The sequence below is a fragment of the Etheostoma cragini genome, chromosome 6, assembly GCF_013103735.1.
Source record: "Etheostoma cragini isolate CJK2018 chromosome 6, CSU_Ecrag_1.0, whole genome shotgun sequence".
NCBI classification, from domain to species: domain Eukaryota; kingdom Metazoa; phylum Chordata; class Actinopteri; order Perciformes; family Percidae; genus Etheostoma; species Etheostoma cragini.
Genome location: NC_048412.1, coordinates 4850474 through 4871300, shown reverse-complemented (window position 1 = coordinate 4871300; position 20827 = coordinate 4850474). Strand labels below are relative to the sequence as shown.

The 20827-nt window shown below is 39.7% G+C and overlaps 1 protein-coding gene and 1 long non-coding RNA gene across 3 annotated transcripts in view; one reads left to right on the top strand and one right to left on the bottom strand.

The window, feature by feature from the left end:
* The window catches only part of LOC117946045 (low-density lipoprotein receptor class A domain-containing protein 4-like), a 50830-nt gene that overhangs the window by 10483 nt on the left and 19520 nt on the right, over positions 1 to 20827 (bottom strand). The window lies entirely within an intron of this gene.
* The window catches only part of LOC117946053, a 23387-nt gene continuing 22729 nt past the window's right edge, over positions 20170 to 20827 (top strand). Inside the window, exon 1 of the long non-coding RNA XR_004656955.1 lies at positions 20170 to 20181. This is a non-coding gene — a long non-coding RNA (uncharacterized LOC117946053). The remainder of the gene's footprint in view (positions 20182 to 20827) is intronic.

Sequence of the window (20827 nt, the reverse complement as noted above, 5' to 3'; positions counted from 1 at the left end):
CTCCTCTAAAAATCTGTACAATTTTGGAATTACCCACAATCTACCTGGGCAGTTTTTGATAGAGATTTGTTTCAGATAAAGAAAACAGTAAGTGAAAATCCAACAGTAGAAGAAACTGTTTAAAAAATTATTATATAAATTTAAAACAAAATAACATGAATTCTTACAAAATAATTAAAAACATGCAGGAAACACAAAAATGAAAGCACCAGCCAAGTCCAGTAAAACCCAACCCATCCCAGTCTTCCAACACCACAGCAGCCACATGGGTTGGGTAAGACGGAGAGGAAGAAGACCAACTAGTACAAAGCATATGGAGGGGATTAAAAAAAAAAGCCAGTAAAACTAATCGTCATTAACCTCCAAAGAGTTGAGGAATGAGTGCAGAACACTAACAGACAAGCTAAACAACCTTTCTTTTGCAAGATGAAATATGACAAGTGAGGTACTGAAGGGCCCATTTTTTGCACCAGACATTTGAAACTGATTTTTAAGTTATTTGTAAGATTATGAGTCACCTAATGTGAAACAGGTAGGACAATGTGCTGAAAGTGAAAATGAAGAACCAATGCGGCACTAAATGCCCCTCTGGCAATGACATCAACCTAACATAAGTGGAAAGAAGTGGAGTGATCTGGAAATACTAAGTGCCCTAAGCTTGTAGAGCCAAATTTGCAATAAGGTAGGCATTAAACATGATGTATAAATAACCTAGGAATATCCATCCATCCAGTAGTTGTTGTAGAAACTCGGGCTTTGTTAGAGACTCGGGCTGAGTATAATTTAAAATTTGGGATTTAACACCCTAGTTTCACCCAAATGTTATCTTTTCTGATACCTTACTTTGAGGAACATAAGTATGTTGCTTTTTTCTACAAAACCCTTTAATAAAAAAATGAAAATGTTCTTTCTCGGCATTATTACTATTATTTTGATAGTCAACAGTAAAGAGTTGACTGGGAATTAAGGAAGAGAAAAGAGGGATGACAGGCAACAAGGTTCCGGAGTTGGACTACATTCAGCTTTTAGGACTTTTTGTTGGTCGGTTTTTGATACTCAGTGTTACAGACGTATCATGGTCAGTACTAAACAATATTGAGGTTTAATACCCAGCCTTACCAGACCCAAACAGCAGTCACGAAGCTTGTCCCAATGTCCATTCATAAAAGCTGAACACTAAAATTAAGAATAAACAGCAAGGAGAGAGAGTGCAAAGGACAGAGAGTGCATACACAGATGGCCCTTTGACCTTTGGCTGTGTGTGTCACACAAGCAGAGGCGGACTTACCATTAGGCAAAGGTAGGCAATGGCCTTGGGCCCCAAGCTACCAAGGGCCCCTAAAACGCCACATTAACTTATGGTTACGATTTGTTGTCTTACTTTTCACCAATTAATTATATCTCTAAACATTGATACGCTAAAGTGCTATCCAATTGTTTAATTCATGATGAGAAACTCCCCCCCAGTCCCCACTACATTGGACTATTCCATTGTCCTGCTGCGCATCAGTGTGTGTCTGTAAACAAATTGCTCATTATGCGCTAAGCTAGTGGCTACAGACGGCTGGAAAACGAAGTGAAGATACCGAAGTGGTTCTGAAAAGGAAGAATAAGTCTTTAAATCAGACATAGCTATTAAAATCCCTCAGATTCAAAAACAATAAAAAGTTTATATAAAACGTCATCATGTTTTAAACCAATCAGGTGTTAAATCAGCTGAGAAGCCGGCGTTTCCCAGCATGCTCTGGGTCCGCCTGGCTCTTGCAGTCGGTGAAAAGTAACTGCGCCGCCTGCGTCTCAGAACTGCGGCCGCCTTGCTCTCGTGAGGTTTCCGTTGCCCACGTGTGTATGACGTCAGAGCCAGTCGGGTTCAAGTCGGACACAAATCTAACCGGCATGCAACGGGCGCCGATCGCCGGTGATCGATTCTGCGCAGACCTGGCTCATTTTGAACGAGCCTAATGCTAACACTGATGAAGAGTAGTGTAGCCCAGGTTGCTCTAGCGATGCGGGCGCTACATACAAGAAAACCTCACAGGATCCTTCGAATGGAGATGGTTACGGAACTGCTGCTTTCACTGTCCATGATGATAACTATGGCAATGACGAAGATGGTGACACACATAATACTCAGCAACTAGACCCCGTGAGTAGCAGTCCCCCTAATCAATGTTTTATTATTGAAGATGATCCAGCATTCTGGCCAAAACAGCTGTCAGATAGAGAGCACGCCTTTCTCAGATAAATAAGGACTGAAAAGGGGGAGAACACGGGTTGTGGAGGGCCCAATGCCAGTGTTTGCCTTAGGCCTCAAAATGACTAAATCCGCCCCTGCACACAAGTCAGCAAAGTGAATGGGAGGCAGTGTTGGGGAAGTTACTTTTAAATAGTAGTGTTTGCTTGTTACTTCTTTAAAAAGTAATCTGTTACTTTACTTAGTTACCCCCTACGGAAATTAACTTTTTACGTTACTTTAAAAGCAGGGGTCTCTGGCAGAGACTGAATTTAATTATACAAAAACTATCTTTGGCCATAGAGCGAATTTATGGTTAATCAGTGACGTGTCTGAACTACACTGCAAACTGGAATCTCTACTCCGAGTCCAGCGCGGGTTGAATGCACATGGGCAGGTCATCAGCGTTACACGTGGTAGCTTGCGACTTACACTGCAAGGTGGTCGTAGACACACGAAGCCCCTTTTCCCGTGCAACCAACACGCAGAGATGGGAAGTAACAAAGTATGAATACTTTGTTACTGTACTTTAGTAGATTTTTCAGATTCTTTACATTACTTTACTTTTTTTTGTGGCAACTTTTTATTTTTTTCATTACTCCTTACATTTTAACACAAATTTTGGTACTTCTACTTGTTACATTTAAAAAAAAATGGCTTTTTACTTTTCTTTTGTAAAAGAGGTCATAATGTCAGAAAATAGCATAGACAAGTGCCTCACACCAGAGAAAAAAGTGAGAGTAAAGAAAAATTAGACAAGCTGTCCGGAAGATAATAAACTGAGATTGTGTGTGCATCTTTGAGAACTGTAAGTCGTATACCTTATGTTGTCAGTTAATTTAAGCCTGTTTGGTCTATAGTTCTAAAGTTCTAAAGTTAGCTAGTGATTGTTTATGTTCTTCACCTGTTAGCTAGGTTGCATGTTGCATCAAAAGAGAGAAGGTGTCTCCGTCTGTGTTTTAACAGACACACCTGAGGCAAAGTTGGAAACCAGAATCAGCTTAGATACAGTCCTAATCTAGTCCTGACTAACAAGTTTCAAAAGATTTCACTGGAGTTACCGTTATTATTGTTTGCGTTATCAATACCATATTCTATCTAATTGGATGGGAATATACTGTGCGTTGCACTTACCACTAAGACAACTCAACTGATTCGGCATTCTGCATCCAATTGCAGAAAATCATTGTGGCTTGATGGTGCCAACGTTAGCACATAGTATGGATGGCGGCATGATTGAAAATGAAGGAAAACGGAGATCCCAGAGATTCGGCAAACAAGCAACAAGAACTCCAGATCATCCTCGGCTTTATCTGAGAGAGATGTTTGAGATTGTAGGCATCAAGAATGACCCCTGGTCAATGTGCTGTGTAACTCTAGAAGTATGGGGAACTTCTTAAATAATGTCTGTTTAGTAATTCATATTTAACCCTTTATTTTATTTCCAGAAGCCATATTGGAGCACACACACATACATATAGATTCCTTTATATGTCAAGGGAAAGATTAAAAAAGAGAAACTGGTCTGTGAATTCTCACACAAATACAACAGAATTCATATCTTTCAACTCAGTCAGACGTCCATTTAAAATGTAGCCAATTGCATATAAAGAGCCTTTTTCCCATGTCCACTAACGTTTCTCAGCGTGCTCTCTAGTAACATCTGTCTGGTCTAGGTAGCTTTGCATTAAAAATGGTTGTCATTCGCAAGGCTACTTTTATTTAAAATTTCTTTGTTACTTTTACTTGAGTAAAGAAGTTAAATCAGTACTTCTACTTTTACCAGAGTATTTTTAACACAAGTATCTTAAGTACGGGAAGTGAGTACTTTTGCCATCTCTGCCAACAAGTCCACAACTGTCCACTGCGTGTATGAGCTCATCTCTTATCTTAGTAGGAATGAGGCCAGTCCTCAGCGATGTAGTGGCATGTGTCACATAGCTCTCCGCTCAGAGAAACAGTCCAGAAAAAAGCCACGAAGCTTAAGTTGCTCTAAAAAGTTAGGGTTGGCTGCTTCTCGCTTGCCAGGATTGCTTTGCAACCAGCCTCTGTCACGTAGAGCCTAGCATGTGGAGCATGTGGAGCTTGTGAGCATGCGGCTGAGAAGGCAGTCTTGCTGTCAAATCTGTGCCTAGAAAAAGTAACCTTGTGCCGAATTGAACAAGGAACTACATTTCACTACCAAATTTTCAGTAGTTAATTAAACTACTTTTTACCTGAAAAAGTAGTTACGTGATGGAAGTTCATTTAGTTCAGTAGACCTGCCAAAAAAGTCTGTTGCTATATGTTTCTAACAACACTGAAAATACAAAAGATATTATCATTTTTGTGATGGAACATCAATTACTCATAACTACGTAGTAATAATACTACCAATAATATTATTTCATTTCTCCAGGTTTGTCAATCTTCGGTACTTCGCTGCAGATGTTTTTCATTGGAATTATATAGAAGCTCCAGTCAATTGTGTTTTGAATGGGTTTTTGGTTTGATGCCTGAAGGCTCCGAAGTAAGGTCTGTGGTTAACACCATAGAATTTATAAAATATGGACGTAGTCTTTGTGTCACCTATATGTTTCTTAAGAGCCAAATGAAGCTCAAATATTCATCTCATGCTCATATTTATTTTGCCGTGGCGGGGATAAGCTATGCGCCTCTGATAATCTTTGCCCATAAAGATATGGAGCCCTGACCTCTCGCCCTGGCCGTCCTTCGTACACCTCCAGGTAGCCAACTCTCAGGGTACATATATGTCACTAAATTTAAGTAAAAGCAGGCTTTGCTTATCCAACTAATCTTAAATAATCAATAACATAAATATAGACCCAATTAACCAGGCATACATATGGCAAAATGTTATGTACTATTCACCTCAAGGCTACTTCAAATGACTGACGTAAAACGGTTCATGGTCTGTGGGCACACGGCACTACGGTAGCAAGGCTAACAATAGCCATGTTAGCTAAGGCTAGCTCTAATATTAACTTTGATTACATTGACTAGACAGTTCCCTTCCACCTCCACCTGCCGTTAAAAGGGAATTACGGTCGATTTCGACATGTAGATCTGTTGAAAATTCTCAGACAATCTGTGCTTCGTACACCAAGATATCCTTCTGCTAGATTATGCCACCGCAAATATTTTTTTATTGTAAAAAAAAATGTTTTGGAATATTGGACTGTACGAGTTTGACAATCAACTAGTGTGAACTTTACCAGAAAACAGGGAATAAACAGAAGTATGTGAACTGGCTGAATTAACACAACTTTTATCCCTGTCACATCTACTGCAGTCAAATTCGGTGTTCACTTGGAAGGAATAACTAAACATGGGTAGGCACTTGTAATGATATTTCAAGCATGTTTAGAGGCTAAAGACAAGTTTAAAACTTGCCCTGTTTGAGCCTGTTGGGTGCAAAATCTAGCAGGAGGATAACACGGTGTAGACAGCACTGATTGTTTTCATTTGTCACTCCGCTCACCGGTAAGTGGCAATGAACCTTTATTATAATACAGTGCCTTGTTAAAGTATTCGGCCCCCTTGAACTGTTCAACCTTTTGCCACATTTAAGGCTTCAAACATAAAGATATAAAAAAAATATTTTTTGTGAAGAATCACCAACAAGTGGGACACAATTGTGAAGTGGAAAGAAATCTATTGGATATTTTAGACTTTTTTAGCAAATAAAAAACTGAAAAGTGGTGCGTGCAAAATTATTCGGCCCATTTACTTTCAGTGCAGCAAACTCACTCCAGAAGTTCAGCGAGGATCTCTGAATGATCCAATGTTGTCCTGAATGACTGATGGTGATAAATAGAATCCACCCGTGTGTGATCAAGTCTCTGTATAAATGCACCTGCTCTGTGATAGTCTCAGGGTTCTGTTGAAAGCGCAGAGAGCATCATGAAGATCAAGGAACACACCAGGCAGGTCCGTAATACTATTGTGGAGAAATTTAAAGCCGGATTAGGATACAAAAAGATTTCCCAAGCTTTAAACATCCCAAGGAGCACTCTGCAAGCGATCATTTTGAAATGGAAGGAGTATCAGACCACTGCAAATCTAGCAAGACCTGGCCGTCCCTGTAAACTTTCAGCTCAGACAAGGAGAAGACTGATCAGAGATGCAGCCAAGAGGCCCATGATCACTCTGGATGAAATGCAGAGAACTACAGCTGAGGTGGGAGAGTCTGTCCATCGGACAACAATCAGTCGTACACTGCACAAATCTGGCCTTCATGGAAGAGTGGCAAGAAGAAAGCCATTTCTCAAAGATATCAATAAAAAGTCTTCTAAAGTTTGCCACAAGCCACCTGGGAGACACACCAAACATGTGGAAGAAGGTGCTCTGGTCAGATGAAACCAAAATCGAACTTTTTGGCCACAATGCAAAACGATATGTTTGGCGTAAAAGCAACACAGTTCATCACCCTCAACACACCATCCCCACTGTCAAACATGGTAGTGGCAGCATCATGGTTTGGGCCTGCTTTTCTTCAGCAGGGACAGGGAAGATGGTTAAAATTGAGGGGAAGATGGATGCAGCCAAATACAGGACCATTCTGGATGAAAACGTGTTGGAGTCTGCAAAAGACCTGAAACTGGGACGGAGATTTATCTTCCAACAAGACAATGATCCCAAACACACAGCAAAATCTACAAAGGAATGGTTCACAAATAAACATATCCAGGTGTTAGAATGGCCAAGTCAAAGTCCAGACCTGAATCCAATCGAGAATCTGTGGAAAGAACTGAAAACTGCTGTTCACAAACGCTCTCCATCCAACCTCACTGAGCTTGAGCTGTTTTGCAAGGAAGAATGGGCAAGAATTTCAGTCTCTCGATGTGCAAAACTGATAGAGACATACCCCAAGCGACTTGCAGCTGTAATTGCAGCAAAAGGCGGCTCTACAAAGTATTAACGCAAGGGGGCCCAATAATTTTGCACGCACCACTTTTCAGTTTTTTATTTGCTAAAAAAGTTTAAAATATCCAATAGATTTCATTCCACTTCACAATTGTGTCCCACTTGTTGGTGATTCTTCACAAAAAATAAATTTTTTATATCTTTATGTTTGAAGCCTGAAATGTGTCAAAAGGTTGAAAAGTTCAAGGGGGCCAAATATTTTCGCAAGGCACTGTGTATGTAGAAGGTAAAAAGAGAAACAAAACCCACAAAATGATGCTCTCTTTTTTCCGTTGCTATGGTAACCCTTGGGCATGGTGCCGTGATAAACAAGGCCCGGAGCTGCTTGGGCGCCACTGCAGCAACCTAACTAGCACACACGTGCACACACGGTGGCACAGAGAGAGATAGAACGAGACAAGAAGGGAGCAAAAGCAAATGCACACACTCACCTAAAAGGGAAAGACAGAGTTTAGTAATAAAAGGGACAGAAAGAGAGGAAAAATTAAGTGTACACACACACACACACACACACACACACACACACACACAACCCCCTTTGGGAAATGTGCACAGTAATGTCTAGACGGCCGGTATCAGCCTAACAGCAGCAGTGTGTGAGTGTATGACACAGCACGTAGTAGATATCAGCCTAGTTACTGCCTCACCTCCTTTGCTACAGTCAGACAGTCCCTCATATTAACATTTTGGTGCTGCTTAACCCTGAGGCGAGGGGGCCTGTGTGTGTGTGTGTGTGTGTGTGTGTGAACATACAGGATACTAGCCCATTAGCCTAGTAATAATTTATTACAATAAAGAGGATGTAATAAGTGTGTCAGAGATAAAGGGAAATGCAGATAGAGGAGGAGACACTGACAGAAAGAGAGGTAGAGAGATAAAGGTGCCAGACATGCTATAGGGACACAGGCAACAAGAGAACAAACAATTACAGCTATGTCTCTTTTTCTCACCCTTTCTCCTCTCTCTATCAATCTATCCATTCCTTCTTGTCTCGCTCTTACAGCACAGGGAAATCAGACAGCCTGTCTACTCTTCACCACAGAGACTAGAAAGGAGACATTCTGCCATGCTTAACATAAAAATTACAATATAGTCTAATATTATCAATATTCCAATTATGTAATATTCATGAACAGTAGTAGATAAGAGGGGGGAGCAGTGTTTAAGTATTCATCAAGTTGGTAAGATGGCAGATTTACACATTTGCACCTAAATGCACCCTCCCCTGCAGTCTGTTAGGTGTGTGTATATTATCAGAGCCAGACTGACAGGATTGCGTCTAGACATTTCTACCCCACCCCTACCCCCCAATCCTACTGCAATAAAGCCAGCCTGACAACACTCTCTCTGATTGATTGAACCAGACTGGATTGTCACTATGTTAGGGTTAAAGTGATTGTGTGTGTGTGTGTGTGTGTGTGTGTGTGTGTGTGTGTGTGTGTGTGTGTGTGTGTGTGTGCTGACTTGGGTCTGAGTATGAATGTGTGTCACGTTAGTGATGAAATGTAGAATCATTTATCACTAATGCAAGAAGTATCTAAAAAGAACAAAGAAGTAATACTTGTCAACTTTTCTCAACAAGGCAAAATCCTCAATTGTGGAGAAAAAATGCTTGGCAATACACCTAATTCTGATTATCTAGGTGCTTGTAGTTGATAATTTCAACTCATTCTTTCAAAGGATATTGGGCATGTCTAAGCATGCTGATAGCAAATGACTGAAAGATAGAAAGTAAAGGCAATTAGTCTCAAAATACAACAATAGCATGGACCCAAAGCCCCTTAACAAGCAAAAAGAACAAAGCAATAAGCAGTGAAGGCCACTGCAGGGAGGGTGGGGGGTTGGGGGCCCAGACAATGTTGTCCGACAGACCATTATAGTCTAGAGCAGATTACATAATAGTCCAGAGCAGATTAGGAGGATTTGAGGGGTTTGTAGTAATGTGGAAACTGAGTATTGTCAGTCAATGGCAACAACAACATACTCATAATCATCAACCTATCCTGTCAAATAAAGACAAAAAGCAGGCACTTTAATATAGCTGATATTGATATTGTGTTTTACACATTTACAGATTTACACATTTGCAAACCAATAATAGGCTAGATAATCTTAAAGGATAGGTCTGGCAATGTCCTAGATTTTTGTTTGTCAATTTACCATAAAAAAATTAAATTATAATAATGAATTGATGTGTCATAGTTAGGGATGTCCCGATCCCAATCGGGACAACAATATAAGATTGTACTGATCGCCTCCTTTAATCACACAGGCCCTGCGCCACAGAGCCATGCCAGCACTTTCAAACCAGGATGGCGTGGCCACTCACCAGTGTCTGTTCAGCGAGTGTCTGTCCAGCGAGTGTCTCGTAGCTTGCTTGCCCTTGGCAGCAAGTAACAAAGTCCGTTTTTTTCAGTCATCCGTTTTTCTACAGAAGCAGATATCTCCAATTCTCCAAACTTCTTTCACCAGGAAACCAGTTTACAGGCTTTTATTCCCTGGAGCCCACATCCAAAAAATGACAAGAAAATCAGAACTTGACTATTAAGCGCATAAGGCTTCAATAAGTTTAGTTTACTTCGGCCTTTCTTTGCTTGCTCATCTTTGCCAACTACACCAGAGGCCCTGTTACTGGTTTGTTTGTGAGAATGCTGTTTCTGCAGCACAAAGAGAGAGAGAGAGAGAGAGAGAGAGAGAGAGAGAGAGAGAGAGAGAGAGAGAGAGAGAGAGAGAGAGAGAGAGAGAGAGAGAGAGAGAGAGAGAGAGAATTAAGCTGATGGTTCCGCAGTGAATACTTTCTGATTTCTCCTCCTCTGCATATTTTTTGATTGTTTACTGTTTTAAGACAAGGGAAGAAGAACAGTTCTCTTATTAGATTTCATTTAAAGTAAAGATGAGCTTTGCTGTTGTCTCCACGACCGCTTTTAAAATAGACAGAGTGAAAAAAGATTTCTGCTACGCGGCAGCCGCACTGAACTGTAGTCTGCAGCATTTAGCACTGTGGTGTCACGATGTGCCAAACGGATGTCGCTTGCTTAGCATCGCTGTGCCACTGTTGTAAAGCCTACAATTTTCATACTGTTTGGTCATTATTCAACTGTTTAAAGACATTAATAATAAATAGATCAATTATAACTTTTCCACATTTCTTACAACTTCATCTTCTCACACATTTTAACCAGCAATTCAATTTTTTCATTATTATTCCACGTTTTTAAATTAGTGGCGTTTTTAAACTTAATTAAAACCACTCCTACTTTTTCCACTATTCTCACTATTTCAACGTGTTCTTAATAATTTAAGCTATTCGTTAGGCCTGTTGCGAGAATCAAAGTCAATTAATTGCACGATAAAAAAAAAAGCTTGATAATCTTTCAGGCCGTGATAGTTTACATTTGCTTGCTTATTTGTTTTTCTTTCTCTCTCCCTCTCTACCAAAGACACTGGATGACCAGTCTCGGTTCCTAAAAGTAACGAGGAGGGAGCCTTCTAGTCAGTGTCTTTGTGTGGGGAGGCGGGACCCCTGGCAGAGAGAGAGAGAGAGAGAGAGAGAGAGAGGAAATGAAAAAAGTATATAAGTATATGAGCGATATCTCAAGTGTTACTCTGAGTCCTGTTTCCTCCCTTTCATTCCAAACCACACAGTTGACAACCTGGCGGTGGAGACAGGCTTGGACATAAACGCCACGGGCTGCTGTGGACTTGTCAGTCTCGCAAGCGCTCTCAGGAAAGTGGCTGCATGTGTCCAACAATGCACACAACATTGACCAGTACAAGCCTACAGTTGTCTGCTGTCAGTGTGTTAGAGGCTCTCAGATGGTGAACTGACACTCCGTTGCCTGCTCGTCGGACAGTGGTTAATGATCGAATATTTAATTTCATTGTGCTTTCTTTTGGAAGGCTGGCTGCCAAAAATCGCCGCCATTTACTAGCTAATGCATTAGCCTGAGGTAAACGATAGCTATTAGTAAACAGAAACAATTATGCCATTATCACTATATCAGATGAAAATGGTCTCAGAATGACAATTTTATCTTTTTTTGCAATAATTTCTGGGGCAATTTATTGTCCAGCTAATTTTTTTTTTTATCTTGACTGGCTTTAGCAATTTAGCTATTCAGCATTCCCATGCATTTTCTGCAGAAAATGCATCTTCTAGTTTGTTCTGTTGTTCCTTTTTGCATTACCATACCCTACACACATTTTACACACATCCACATGCAGTACTGATGATACTAATTGAACACCTTATATTTGTATTTAGTTTAATCTTCTATTATGGTAATACTTAAAATTTTGCCATCTTGTGTCTCTTCCTAGGTTTTGTAATTACCTAGGGCAAGGTTTATTACTTACATTCAGCTGTCTAGATTTAACCTGCAGAGATCTGAGGAGCAGTTTATCATAGTCATCATAAATGGACCGGAGTTTAAAATGACAAAGAAAGCGGAAGGTGCTGGACATCCAGCCAAAAATTAACAATGTCCAGTGGAATTTTCAGCAGCACTGGAACAATCCTGGAAATAAAACATCATAGATACCTACATATTTGGCCACCGCATCATGACGTCAAGATGCATTTCTCAAAAAGTTGACTCGTTCTTAAGTATATGCCGCAGGCCGCTGCAATTTTTTCCAGCTCTCCCCTGCTCATCCCCCGCCCTAGCCTAAACGTACAACCCTTATTTAAAATTAATAGAAGTCCAGCATTTTTTAAAGCACTGACCCTCTTGCACACATTGACCAACTTTGGCAGACCTGCTCTGTCCTTTTGCTTCAAAATGAAAGAAAAAAATAATAAAATCAACATTCATAAAATCTGCAGGCTCAAAAAAAAGGTTGCAGTCTAGAGCCCTAACTTATCAAGTTAATCCGATTTCAACATCAACATGTCTTTTAAAAGACCTACATACTTACACATTACAAAATAAACTTATAAAGTTATACCCTATATAGTAAAACCAATGCTAATTTAAATTATATAGACCGCTCTCCCATTCTCTCCACTGTGTTGAGAACTGAGCCTCCTAGCAAGCTAGATAGCAATTTGGGCTAGGAGTGAGATGGGAGTTAGGTTGGGAACTGGAGGGTTGCCGGTTCAAGTCCCCGTACAGACCAAAAGTACGGATTATGGATTGGGAGCTGGAGAAAGGGCACGTCATCTCCTCACACTGCCAGGTGTGCCCCCCCCCAAGTGTAGTTATTTCCTCTCACACAGGCGTATGTGCTAGTTGGCTGTCGACTGTAGTCTCGAACCTTTTGGCCAAATGTGAATTAGACTGTTTCAATCAGCAGGAGAGGAATAACAGAAAACCTGGATAGTTTTTACAAACTGTCTTGGCAAGAAGGATAAATTATACGCGTCAGGGCCAGGTGACTGTGCAAAACTTTACTTTTTGGGAGAGATACTTTGTTACATTACTCAAGTAGATTATTCAGATTTTTGTACATTACTAGTTTTCTGTGGAACTTTTTACTTTTACTTCTTACATTTTAAAACAAATATTGGTATGTTCTACTCTTTACATTTGAAAAAATTGGGCTCTTACTTAAATTTTGAACAAGAGGTCGTCATGTCGGAGAATAGAGCGGACACGCGCCTCACGTCATGTCGGAGAATAGAGCGGACACTCGCCTCACGTCGCGAGCGGGCATGCGCGCCACACGGAGAAACAAGTGGGAGAAAAGAAAAAAACACTAGCTGTCTGGAGGATAATCAGTTGAGATTGTGTTTGTGTGTGTCCTTGAGAACTGTAAGTAGTATAACTTCTGTTGTCAGTTTATTTAAGCTTGTTGCTATATTGGTCTATAGTTCCAGCACATTTAAAGTAAGTCAGCTAGTGATTCTGTTGTTTGTGTTCTTCACCTGTTAGCTAGGTTACATGTTGCATCAAAAGAAAGAAGTTGTCTCTGTGAGAATCTGTGTCTCTGTGTAAATTCTGGAGTGTGGTCTATCTGCATAGTGTCTTGAGATGACTCTTGTTATGAATTGATACTATAAATAAAATTGAATTGAATTGGAGTTACCGTTATTATTTTCCGTGTCATCAATCCCATATTCAATCTACTTAGATGGGACTATACTGTACGTTGCACTTGATGCACCACTAAGAAGACTCAACAGATTCAGCATTCTGCATTCATTCGAGGCAAATCATTGTAGCTTGATGTCGCTAATGTTACCACATAGTATGGATTGCAACGTAATTGAAAAGGAAGAAAACGGAGATCCCAGAGATTCGGCAAACAAGCCGTAAAACACTCCCAATCATCCTAAGCCTTATGTGAGAGAGATGTTTGAGATCAAGATTGAGCCCTGGCCAATGTGCTGCGTAACTCTAAAAGTATGAGGAACTTAATTAATGTCAGTTTAGTCATTTATATTTTATCCTTTATTTTCTTTCTAGAAGCCATATTTGAGCACACACACTTACATGTATATTCCTTTAAATGTTAAGGGGAAGATTAATAAAGAGAAACTGGTTCTGTGAATTCCCACAGAATCACAACTGAATTCATACCTTGCTACTCAGTTACAATCAAATTAACCCAGAGTCCCAACCTCTGTCACATTAATATATCATATATGTGATGTTTTAGGCCAATTGGCCTAAAGGTCTAGCCAATAGCACATAAAGAGCCTTTTCTTTTCATGTCCACTGAAGTTTCTCAGCATACTCTCCAGTAACATGTGTGTGGTCCAGGTAGCTTTGTAAAAAATGGTTGTCATTTGCAAGGCTACTTTTACTCTTATATTTTAAGTATATTTCCAAGCTTGTTGTCTTTAACTTGAGTAAAGAAGTTAAATCTGTAATTCTACTTTTTCTAGGAGTATCTAGTAGTAGAGAATCTGTGATTCTACATGAGTTCGGGAAAAGAGTAATTTTGCCATCCCTGCTTTTTGGTGGAATGCATGGAAGATACGTATTGGTGTCGGCCTTAGCGTAAAATGTGCAGAATGCGAGAAAAAACGCCAACTAACGTTCCGTATTTGTAAAATTTTCGTTACGTCCTTGGTGTGAAAAGGCCTTAAGTTGGTTGCCATATATTCTACACCGAAAAGGCAAGTCATATTGACATGTCATATCTAGTTTCACATCTATAAGCGAAAAAGACGTGGACCCCAAAACATCTCATTCTTTAACTATAGGCATTTTTATTTTATTTTTTTATTACATTTTACAGAGTAAATCAATAATCTTGAAAAAATAATGAGATTAATCGATAATGAAAAAAAGATTGATTCAGTGCTATTTTTAAGCATAATTCTGTCTACTATATCATTGTAAGCAATATCATTAAGATTTCCCTAAGTAGTCCAAAATGTAACTTTTGACATTTTAAAGACTGATTAACTAAAAGGATGTACATAGAAAAGATGTATGAAAGATTAATTGATAAAAGGACATATTTGCAAGAGATAAACTAAAAAACTAATTTGTGGACTAAAACATCTAATACACATAATGACAAAACAAAGAGCTCTGTTTCTTGACAAGACAAATGGCCTCCTCCTCTGGTTTGTGATTACACCCTGTCTCACCCCGTTTATAATAACTCAGTTTAATCTTCTCATCTTTTCATTTTTTAATCTTTCACATAACCATAACTGGTTTTCATTTTGGAAAAAGATGGCTTCTCCACAGCAACAAATGCTTGCGTGGCATTTTATTCTGTTATGCATCACTGTAATATTTGCTGTCTCTCCACCAAGCTGGACTGTCTCTCTCTCTCTCTCTCTCTCTCTCTCTCTCTCTCTCTCTCTCCCTCTCTCTATTTTAGTCTGTGTTTCTCCTCTCTGTGTTTTTCCTCCTCTCCCACTCCCTCAGATTCTCAGATAAAAGGGTGTGTTGCTAGAACTTTACATTACAGCTCAGTAATACCATGATAAGTGGATTAATACGATAATAGACATAATATTGAAGTAATACTATGCAATTACCATGGTAATTACCAGGTAATAGCTTGGTATTAACAATGGGTAAATCTGGGAAATATTAGATTGAATGTATGTAACAGGGTAATAAGAGGCCAAATAATAATAATAAATACAGCCAAAACATGTAATGTTTGCAATTAGGCAAAACATAGTCTATATCCACGACGTTCCACTTACGGTATTGCTCTGGTGCCGCCGGATATTCCGCCAGATGTTACTCTTTTCGGCCGAATGTCAGTGACCTTCTGCTTTCTTTGTGTTGTCATTTTGAACTCTGGTCGGTTTCTGAGGACTATGGTTAACTGCTCATCAGATCTCTGCAGCATAAATCGAGACAACTAGCTAGACTATATGTCCATTCTGAGTTGTCTGTTATCCTTGTTATCCTATCCTGTTAACCTATGAATGTACACGTTCCACCAAAACACGTTCCTTCTGGAGGCTATTTTGCAGTGGCACTGTGGCAGGGTTCGCCGATTTGCACAGCCGAAGACGATTGTGATTGGTTTAAAGAAATGCCAATAAACCAGAGCACATTTTTTCTTACATCCCGGAATGCTGTGTCTGGCAATGCGAAACTAGGCCAAACTATTTAGTAGTAGTACAAAAACAGCGGCACTCAAATATTGATTATTTAATAATTGATTATACTATTGAAAGAAAAAGTGAGACAGTAGCTAATTTTACATACACTTTATCTGAAGTTACTTTATCTAAATTATCTGAAGTTTGGTATGACAACTCATGCAAACAAAGCTGGTGAAAGTGTGTTTCCATCCAATGACTTTAAAGCCAATAAAAACCTGTGTGTAATGACGTCACATGCATTTTTGCAATAAAATTGGTTTATCAAATTGATTTTAGACATTTTAAGGTGTTTCCATTCATTTTCCAACACTTAAGCAAACATTTTTCTAGACAAAATGGATCACACCTTCTACCAACAAATGATCAATATTGCTTAATTAAGTTGTAGTGCTTATGTGCCAGCTGACAGCGACATAATAAGCTATAATAAGAAACCAACTGTAATATCAACACATCGCTATGATGATGCAGATGCAACTTGCCATTTATTTTCCCTCAGACACCGCTGCCAGACAACTCTTTTTTGAGATATGTATTGCAGTTTGAGCGCCTTCCATTTACATAGGACGTCCCACAGCTTGTCGAAACCTCTGTTGGCCATTTCCTTCACGAGTTCCTGATAAATTAAATTCAAAAAGCCTCTCGTGTCTTCGTTCGTCCACTTCCAACTGTCTTTGTTGACACCCGCCATGTGGTGCAAACAGAGCGTAAATACTGGGGAGAAATTAAATAAAACTTCTTCTGTGTTTTGTGGCAGGTTGCAACCATAAAATGACCTAACACTTAATCGCAATTCATTAATTATTTGGCAAATAATGTTTCCATCAGTTTTTATTGCATAAGCCGTATATCGATCAAGGTATAATACGATGAGACCAAACTTATTTCCATTGAGTCGATATTCATGAAAATCCACTGAATTTTACTTTTTCCATAAGGCATTTTTCATTCTATATCACTTAATTTGAATAAAAAAACGTGTGGATGGAAACACAGCTAGTGATAAAGCAAAAAGAGGGATAAAAAAGTGAGCTGCAAATATAGACCAGGAGAAAAAAGGAAAGACAAAGGGAAAAAAAACACTTTTCTTCTCACTGGAACACTTGGCCGAGACCGCGGGCTGAACCTCAGTGTGGTGCTGAGCAACAGCTGCCAACAACAGAGGGAACTACACAAAAATAAGGAAGCTGCAGAAGAAGAACAAGCAGCAGGCAGACAGGCGAGTTATGGGAGGAAGTGAGAGCCATTCTCTAAGTAATAGTGTTTTTTTTTTAGATGACCCGGATGTTTTAGGTTTGCTCATGGAGGGTGCAGGTATAAATAGACCCGGAGTGGGAGGGGCATAAGGGGGACTGAATAGGTTTGAACAGAGGGGAGGATAGTTAAGTGTGGAGAGCAGCCTTTTGCCTTCCTTAAAAGCAGAAAAATTCAAGTCCTCTGGGTAAACATAGTTTACATCTGGGCAACGTAGTTTTACAGGCATGGTGGAGATACAGCCCTATTTGTTGTAATTTGTTTGTTATTATTGTTTTTGCAGTATTTTTGCAGTTTTAGTATGATCTGCTCTGGTTTTAAAATATCCATGTGCAGAGTGGTGACAATTAATTGATTAATCATATTGTGTATAAAATTACAGAATATATAATTTTTTTGACCAAAACCATTAACAGCATCAAAACACTATCAACATTAAAACAATTCAGTTGAAAAAGTAGAAACAAATGTTTCCCGAGATTAAATTTCCCCTTCAATGAGAAAAAAGGATCTTCAGACAACATAAAACAAAATAACACTTTGCACACCCGGTGTGCAGTGTATCACCAGAGGTAGTGGAAACTTGAACTTGAACTTATACTATAACTTAAATAATTTTGTAGACATAATGTCAGTGGATCTCAAGCTTCCTGACAAACAGGAGTCAGTATGTGTGAACGAAGGGTTGTAACATCTGGAACACGGATAATCAGCACTGGTCCACAACAGGGGTGTTTCCTTTCCCCACTGCTCTTCTCCCTCTACACAAATTACTGTACCTCCAAGGACCCAGCTGTCAAACTCTTAAAATTAATAATAATAATAATAATAATACATTTTATTTATAATGCCCTTTACATTTCAAAAAGAAATCTCAAGGTGCTACAATTAATAGGGAGTTAAAAACTGTTTCCAGAGTACGATACAATTTACAAGCAATAATAAAACACCATAAAACTAAAATTAAAACAATGACTGTTTAAAAGGCCTTTTGAAATAGTAGTGTCTTTAGGCCCTTCTTAAAAGTCTCCACAGTTTGCGGGGCCCTTAGGTTCTCTGGGAGGGCGTTCCAGAGCCGTGGGGCAACTGCCTGGAAAGCCCTGTCTCCCATCGTAGACAGTTTGGTCCTTGGTTGGAGCAGGCGATAGGTGGAGATGGAGGAGCGGAGGTTTTGTGAGGTGGTATGTGGGTTGAGGAGTTTACTGAGGACAACACCACTGTTATTGGGCTCACCCAGGATGGTGAGAAGTCTGCATATCGCAAGAGGTTGATAAGTCGGTGCTCTGGTGCAGTCAACACTAAGTTAGATCTAAACACGCTAAAGACTCTGGAGTTGGTGGTGGACTTCAGGAAGCAACCCACAGTGCTGCCCCCCCATCCTCACAATATTCAACAGACCATTGTCAAATGAGGACTCATTCAAGTTCATCATTTCCCAGGATCTGAAGTGGGGGTCTAACATCACCGCCACCCTAAAAACGCTCAGCAGAAGATTTACTCCTACGACAGCTGCGGAAACATGCCCTACCACAAGAGGTGTTGGCCATCTTCTTCACGACTGACATTGAATTCATCCTCTGCATAGCCATCACCCAAAAGGATAAATGCAGACTACAACACACAATTTGGACAGCTGATAAAATCATTGGCGCCAATTTGCCCTTTTGCCAGGACTTGAAACATCACCAAAGACCCCAAACATCCTTCACAGACTCATTAAAGCTGCAGTAGGGAGTTCTGAGAAAACGTGGACCTAGCCTAAAAATTTGAACAAGCACACCTAACAGGTCCCTCCCCCTTGCTCTCTGCTGCGCTACAACCCTCCCTCCACAGCTCCCCCGCCCCCCCCACAGCGGAGCCTGCCGTGAACGCGCACGCTAGTAAGCAGGGCCCCCGATGCTTTCCACATTGTCATGGACAATACAGGGGATTTATTCTGAGGAGTGTATAGCTGTTGTGTGCTGTGCTTTTAAAACTTTGAATACTTAATGTAAAAATATTGCTTATTTAAAATATTGCTTATTTAAAATATTTCTATTAAAAGATATGTAAATACTTTACACAGTACATTACTGAATTACCTTTTGGATCAATTAAAAACACTAAACTTTCAATAGGAATGATGAATCACTGAGGAAGCTCAGTAAGCCAAGGAATAACAACATCTTAGAAATATGTCTTAGGTTTTATTTTGCATATGGGTAAAATAAATCAGCTTTTTTGCAAAGTACTCCTGCACAAGGAAATACTGAACATTTTGATTTGGACTGAAGACGATTCCTTCACGTGCCTCTGTGTCTGGGGCCATGTCTGACCTGTTGAAGGAGCATAAAAAACTGGTGTCAGACATTTGATCTACAGATTACATCCTGAGGGAGAACAAAACGTGTATGTTTAAAAAAATAAATCAAAAATAGAATTCGGCCTTGCCAAACGTCGACAGGGACAGCGCACAATTAAACTAGTTTCACCATAGCTACATTTAATTGTGATCGACAAAAAGCATTTTGGCTTACTAAATGTAAGTATCGAAACAATATTGCTTATACTGAGGGTGAAGGAGTTAGCAGGTAAAGTTAAACTTCACCTGCTAGCTACAACATTCCTGCCGTCCTACAAGCTAACAAGCTAACTGTTAGACTTAGCAACAAGCTACAGAGTCAAATGAGATTTACTCTATCACCAGTGATACTGTAACCATCGCTATCTTAGTTGTGTAGTTCTTAAAAAATGAAAGAAATCAAGCAGAGAAACTTACATGTCAAGCAGAAATGTGGCTAGCTCTGAATCCGTGTTGAATCCTTTCAGGAGGCGTAGCTCCCTCTACCTCTGAAAAGACGCTCTGATGACCCTCGTTTAATTTTGGGCTCGGTTTAACTCTTTCTTTTTAGCTCGCTTTCTGTCATCGGTCTTCTTCTGTTTACCCGTCTTTGTTTTCTGAGCAGGTGTCACTCGAGAAATTGGCAGTTTTCCTGAAAAGTTATTTCTCCGCGATTAGCACAGCTGCTGCACACCGACAATCTTGAGCTTGAACACGGTACGCGCTGTGCGGGGGAGGGGTATGAGCAGCGCGTACACAAGAGTGATTGACAGTGCTAAGACAGTCCTCCTGGCTCTGATTGGCTGTTTCTGACCGGGAGCGGTCTATTTCTGCAAGTGTCAGTAGGAGCAGAGGCAGGAGCCACAGGAGCTTGTTTTTTTTTTACAGATTATCTGTCTCATATTCTACTGTCAGGAGATAGTGACAGTTTTAACAAATGTGTAAAAAATACATTTTACATAAGTTACCTACTGAAGCTTTAACCTCCTCCCCTCTGGTAGGCGCTACAGATCCCTGCGCACAAAAACAACCGGACATTAGAACAACTTCTTTCCAACTGCCATCACTCTGCTGAACAGTCACACACTTCTCTACATATTGAATACTGATCATTCCAAATCACTTTCACTATTACTTTTTGCACTTTATATCCCAATCCACGTGTACCTCATATACGTGTGATATGTCTTATTTGTATATTTGTATTTTTGTATATTATGTTGACATGTGTTTATATGTATCTTGTTTTCTCTATTGTACAGTAAGTTACTACTACATGTTTATTTGTTGAATGTATAGAGAGTTAACACCTACCAAAGATTCTTGAGAAAGCATTCGCCAAACAGCTGTGCAACTTTCTGCATAGCAACAGCTTATTTGAGGATTTTCAGTCAGGATTTAGAGTTCATCATAGCACAGAGACAGCACTTCTGAAAATAACTAATGACCTCCTAATTGCATCAGACAAAGGACTTATCTCTGTACTTGCGTTATTAGATCTTAGTGCTGCATTTGATACCATTGACCATTATATCTTATTACAGAGATTGGAACATTTAATTGGCAT